Source organism: Gavialis gangeticus, unplaced genomic scaffold, assembly GCF_001723915.1.
Source record: "Gavialis gangeticus isolate Ggan-Ray unplaced genomic scaffold, GavGan_comp1, whole genome shotgun sequence".
In the NCBI taxonomy this organism is placed as follows: domain Eukaryota; kingdom Metazoa; phylum Chordata; order Crocodylia; family Gavialidae; genus Gavialis; species Gavialis gangeticus.
This window is the reverse complement of record NW_017729031.1, coordinates 67,766,503-67,772,661: the sequence shown is the minus strand read 5'-3', so window position 1 is coordinate 67,772,661 and position 6,159 is coordinate 67,766,503.

The following is a 6,159-nucleotide window of genomic DNA, read 5'->3' as shown; positions in this document are numbered from 1 at the left end:
GCAAGCCACTCCTGATGATGGTTTTACCAGTGTTCACCAGTGCTTGGAGCCAAACAAGTAAATTAGGGTGGGGGGAGGGGTGTGCAGTGTTGGGGAACTGGTTCACCAGGGGGTGTTGTTTGTTTGTCTGGGGGCTGGGGGATAAAAATAGCTCCTGGTCCCAGAAGGTAGTGAAGAGATTCCACCTCATTCTCCCAAATTCCCTGTGGACCCCACAAGCCCCTCAATCCTGACAAACACTCCCAGATCCCAGAACCACCCCCATGGACTTGCCTGCTTCCCCAGTTCCTCCCACAGATTCTGCCTGCCCCCCTGATTCTCCAGTCCCTCCATGAGTGCTGCCTTCTCCCCCTGATCCCTCTCCCTAATACCTCCAACCCCCGCCTCTGTTAGCCCTCTGTCACAACTTACGTTAGGCTGGGTGGCCATTTTTAACTTGGTCTAACCTTCCCCTAACCTCCCAAAATATTTGTATGCAGCCAAAAGGTAATCAGCTCTGCAAACACACAAGGAACAGGTTATATAAATATCACTTAAAGCAAGCCTTGCTCATAACAGTTTTGCTCTTACCAGTAATAAAACTATAAATATTCCAGTTCTATAGCTCAATTTAAGGTATCAGAGCTATGAATTCCAGTTAGAGGATATCCAGCACTCTGTGTGCATTCTTCCTATATGTATAACACTCATTTTTTTTCTGTTTGTTTATATATCTAGTAAATTGTTAGAACTACTTCTGCAATGATTTGTCAAATCTGTGCAAGATGTCTTTTACATCAGCTCTTGAAAGATTTTTGGAATATAATTTTGGCCAAAGTTTCACAGTACTGTGGCTTGAATATTTTTACAGGTTTTATAACTCCTTGGCATTCATGCTCTCCACTTCATGTACAATAAATAAATCACCATTGGGTTATTTTATCAATTACTATTTTTCAACCAAGTCATAATCAGCACACCTGAGACCTAAGCAATCACACTCTAAAAGCTGTGTTTGTCCAGATGCATATGAAACTAATTTTTTGCATTGCTCAGGATTCTCTTTAAATTGATCATAAATTTCTTCTGTATTTTTAGCCATACTTTTTTAACTCAGAGAAATTCTCTGCAGTACTGTGGTCCAGTGCTTCATACTCATTAAAATGTCAGGAACAAGAAAACATTACTAGTCTACTGAGACCAACCATGTACAAAGCAAGGATGTGTTGCCACTACACTCTATTAGAAACAAGGAAAACCTCCATGTTCTTATATGTAATATTAAAAAAAAAAAACAACCCTAAACAACTTAAACCAAAGCTTATTCCTAACACAAACAAGCATGTCATGCCATCTATGTTATGAAACATATCAATATTTTAACTATAAAAACCACATGGAGAGTTATAGAGGAGAGGGCAGTAAATAAGCTTGAGCCACATTAAAGAATTTGGTTATCCTTGTGTTCAACATGCTTCCTGCTGCTTCACAGAGAAAATGGAAATGATGCAAGCAAAACAAAGCAAAACTTCCTTTTTTTTTCTGCAGGTAGACTCTAAAATGGTTTTCTTTTGCTTTCTGTGTTCCAGCTTCTTGCCCTACATACAAATGCGATTTTATTTCTCTGTACATTGGATTAATTTCTTTCAAAATGGACAGTGCTGCTCTGATTTCCACAATGAGTAAGTTCTTGCCAAATTAATTTCCTGTTTGTAGATGGCCCATTAACTTTAATATAAAGCCTCTGTCCCCTAGACAAAAATGTGAGTGACACATTTACCATTTTGCTGTGTGAGAACAGGCAAATAGAGAATAAATACTTCTGTCATAATAGTGAAATCAGCTAACTTTCTAGTTTGTGTGTAGATGATTACCAGAATAAACAGACTTTAATTTCTTATGTGAGTTTACCTCTCTATAAGGTGCACCTCTACCTTGCCCTTTACCTCTGTAAAACAGGGAATGACAGATAGCATAGAATAATAATAAAAGAACTGTTGTTACACATAAATGCTTTGTATTGAATATACTTGAAGATCCTTGACAGTACTAAAGCACAGCAGTTCTGTGAAATAATTAACACAGCAAAATGTCTGACACTGCTATGGAGATGAGGCTGCCAAACATTTTAGGGCTTCAAGTGAGGAAGCCACCTATCACTTAGTTTGTTTAAGCTATGTGTTATCTTAAACTAACAGCCTCCAAAATGTCAGTGTCAGTCAGGAAGGTCCTTTCTGTGCGTGTATTTACACAGTTGGCTAACTGAGCTGGTATGGATATAGCTGAACTACTCTGCTTCCTTATTGACTGGCACAAGGCAGGAGCTTGGAGGTGTGATCCATGGTGAGAAGTAGATGTTTTTAAGTAAATGAGGGGTGGTAGGAAAGGTTGTCTCTGAATTCTGGAAATTTGGTACACTCTGTGGAGTAGAGTCTGATAATATATCATTAGGCTCAGGCTGCATACACACATTCATATAATCTGGGAGAATTCCCCCAGGTTTGTCCTCCAGGAAGAGAAAATTACCCACACACATGTACATTTGCTCTCCCAGGAGCGATTGAACCCTAATTGTTCCTATGTTATGTTTATCCTGGAGTGGCCATTTTTAATCTGGGAGAAAAAGTCTAAACATCTTTATATCTGTGGTTTCTCCTGCAAGAGCAACAACTCTTCCAGGAGAAGCTGAGGGTTCTAACAGAAGTGCAGCTCCTCACTGTAACTGAGAACGCTTAGCAGGAAGCATCCTAAGTTAAAACAATTCCCTGGACCAAACAAAAGTTCACTGTTGGTTCTAGGGGGAGAGAAATCTATCTGCTGGCAGGGAGCCTGCAGCCAGTTTTCCCTAGCAATGGCCCCTCCTCTCTCCCAGCCTGACCCTGTTTCACAATGGGAGAGTCAGAAAAGGAGGAGAGGGAGCTCATTCTAGGGGTTCCCTAGCCAGTGTTGGAAGGTGGGGTGGGTGAATAACAGTGCCTTCACCTTGCGGGGAGGCTCCAGTACATCTGCCTTACCCTCTAGCAGGGGCTGAAAAAACCCCAGACTGAACTCCCTCCACTCCTTTTCCCCCCTCCTGTTCTGAAAATAGCTTGAGGCTGGGAGGCAGCGCAGACAGAAGTTACAGAAAATGCTATTTTCAAATGTCTTCATCTGATCCCTCATGCAGTGAGGGTTCAGATTTTCACACAGTCAGCTATTTTTGAAGCAGTCTGCAGCCATGCACTTGTTTGATCATGGCTATAGACCACTTCCTGTGGCCAGAGCAGGCAAAAATTGTCACTTCTGTCTGCACCCTGAATGTTTGTACAAAGCCTCAATTAGCTTTAGAGTTAATGTGGCTTGGGCCTGTGAGAGATGTCAGCAGTAGTACTCTGGCAAATTTTGATGGTAAGGAATCAGAATTGTCCTAACAATCTCTTTATATGATGTCCTGAGGAAAATGATTGTGGGAGTTTACTGAAACAACAAGATGAATGGAAGAATAGTTATGGTTCATTTACGATATTCTACTTGGTACACAGAATTGTGAGTTCATGTAATGCTGATTTATGTAAATATACAGCTGTAGCACTCATTATACAAACCAAGCCATCTGGTTTCTGCCAGTGTATGTTGTGGCCCTATTAATTCCGCATGTCTCACAACCTGTGGTGATGGCAAGAATACTGACCAAATGTGGCAAAACTGGAAAATATACCTGAGATTCCATTAAAACAGGGCAAAGTTGTGCCTGGCATAGACATCCCAGTATTATACCAATAAGTTGAGCAGAAGAAGGGAAGCATGCTCCAGGGAGAACTTGAAGCAGTTTTTTTCCAAGGACTCACTGATTTTAGAGGCAGAGAATAGCTATGAATTCTGCCATTTTTGTAGTAGGGCTATGAAGTAACTTGATGTTCTCCTTGAAAGTGGTACAATATGAACAGAACAAAACACTGCATGGGACTCTTTCTAAGATGGCATCCAGAATTTCCAGCCCTTGGCATCTTCATGGGATAGGGACATGAGTCTTCTTATTCTCCAACCAATGTTTAACCTCATCCTTTTTCCTAGGTTTCTTAGTAGCTGCCTTCTCTCACTAGAGTCTTTTGTGGCAGGCTTCTTTAAGGAGTGCTACTGCTCTCCAACTTATTTAGATCTAGGGCACATAAGCTAAATATAGTCTTCCCCACACAAGCAGAAGAAGCAGGAACACAATCTTACTGTTGGGGAGCTCTTGAATGGGTAACCAGAAAAGGTGTCTAAATACTGGTTATAGTTGCTAGGTGTTAATGATGTCGTACATGTGATAAAAATGAGGAATGAATGGGAATATTGGTGCAAAACCATGAGATAATGGCTCAAAGTGTGTAGTGTATAGAAATAAACTCTGTTTTAGGCTGGATTGTGGCTAACACTTACTCCAAGGTGCACAGCAAGATCTGTTACACACAAGCCTTTCTCTCTTTTGTATCCCTTGAACAATGCTGTGTTACATTTTATATCTCCATAGTTCATGGGGACTATATTTAAAGTTTTGATGCTATCACTAACTCTCCTGGTATCAGGATTCTCCCTCTTCCTTCTTTTTATGGAAAAGATGTTGTCTGGACATGCCCAGGTGGTGAAATGTGAATACAGCTGCCACACAGTTTTGTGCATTGCAGCTTGGCACAACTCTTTACTCAAGCCTTCACCTTAATAATGCAACTGAATCCTGTAATGAGAGGTATATGGAGTGATTTCAGCACCCAAGGCACTAGGCTTGTGTGGGGTGGGGGGGAGGGGAAAGGAGCAGGTTATTTTGACTACTGGGGAGTCGGTGGTGGGTTGTGGGGAGTGGAGTCCTACCTGATGGGGATCTCCTCACTTGGATGGCATTTGCTGCTTCTGCAGCCACTTCTCCAGCAACAGAGGCTTGTACTGCTACTGGTGAAAAACAGGCAGTCTCCCTTGGCGGGGGGGTGGGGTCTCTTCCAGGGCTCAGTTTTCTTCCTCCAGCCTCTGGATGCAGGGCTGTACTTATAATGACAAAGCCTCCTGGAGGGCATCGTTCTACCTTCTGCCTCCCAGATACCTTGTTGGGTGCGGGCTGTGCCTGCCTGGCTTCTGTGGCCAGGCAGAGACAGTGCAAAACTGCATCTGAAATGGTAAAGACTTGTGAGGGAAAGGGGCCATATAGGCACTCACTCTAAGTTAGCACCCAGGGCTTGCATCCTTCTCACCCTGCACTAGTTACGTTATTGTCTCTTATTATTTTAACATATGAAAATATAACCTTGGTAGGTGTCCAAAAGGTGTGCTTTGCCTGACTTCTTTTCTAATAAATTCTTACCACTAAATGGAAAGAACATACTCCAGAAATGAAAAATGCCCTCTACCTTTTGGAAATGACAGGCTGCCTTAACATGTGCCCATTCTCATTTTAATTAGAACATGCCAGAGCAGATTTGATTAATGAAGTGTGCTGCACATTCTAATTACAACGCTTTAGCAGAGCCTTATCATCACATCTGTTAAGCCTCTGTCCATTTTAAAATGTGTGGGGGTGCTTTTGCTAAGCCTTGTCGAATGAGGTTTAGTTTCATAGATGTCATAGACATTTGGGCTGGAAGGGACCCCAGAGGATCATCGAGTCCAGTCCCCCACCCCAGGGGCAGGAAGTCAGTAGGGATCATAGGATCCCAACAAGATAAGCATCCAAATGTGTTTTAAAGGTGTTTAAAGTGGGCACTTGAACTGCTTCAGGTGGCCATCTGTTCCAAACCTTGGGGGGCTCGGACAGTGAAGAAGTTCTTTCTTATGTCCAGCCTGAATCGGTCACAGTGGAGTTTGTGATGATTCGATCTTGTCATCACTTGCGGGGCTCTGGTGAACAGTTGTTCCCCCAGATCCTGATGAGCACCCCTGATAAATTTATAGGTGGCCACCAGATCACCCCTGAGCCTCCGCTTTTCTGGGCTGAATAGCCCCATTGCTCTCAGCCTCTCATCATATGGTCTGTTTTCCTGCCCTCTGATCATGCACATGGCTCTCCTCTGCACCCTCTCAAGCTTCTCCACATCCCTTTTGAATTATAAAGCCCAAAACTGGACGTAGTACTCCAGCTGCAGCCTCACCAAGGCCGAGTACAATGGGAGAATGACGTCCCGGGATCTGCTTGAGAAGCATCTATGGCTTCTATGCAAGCCAGTGTTTTGG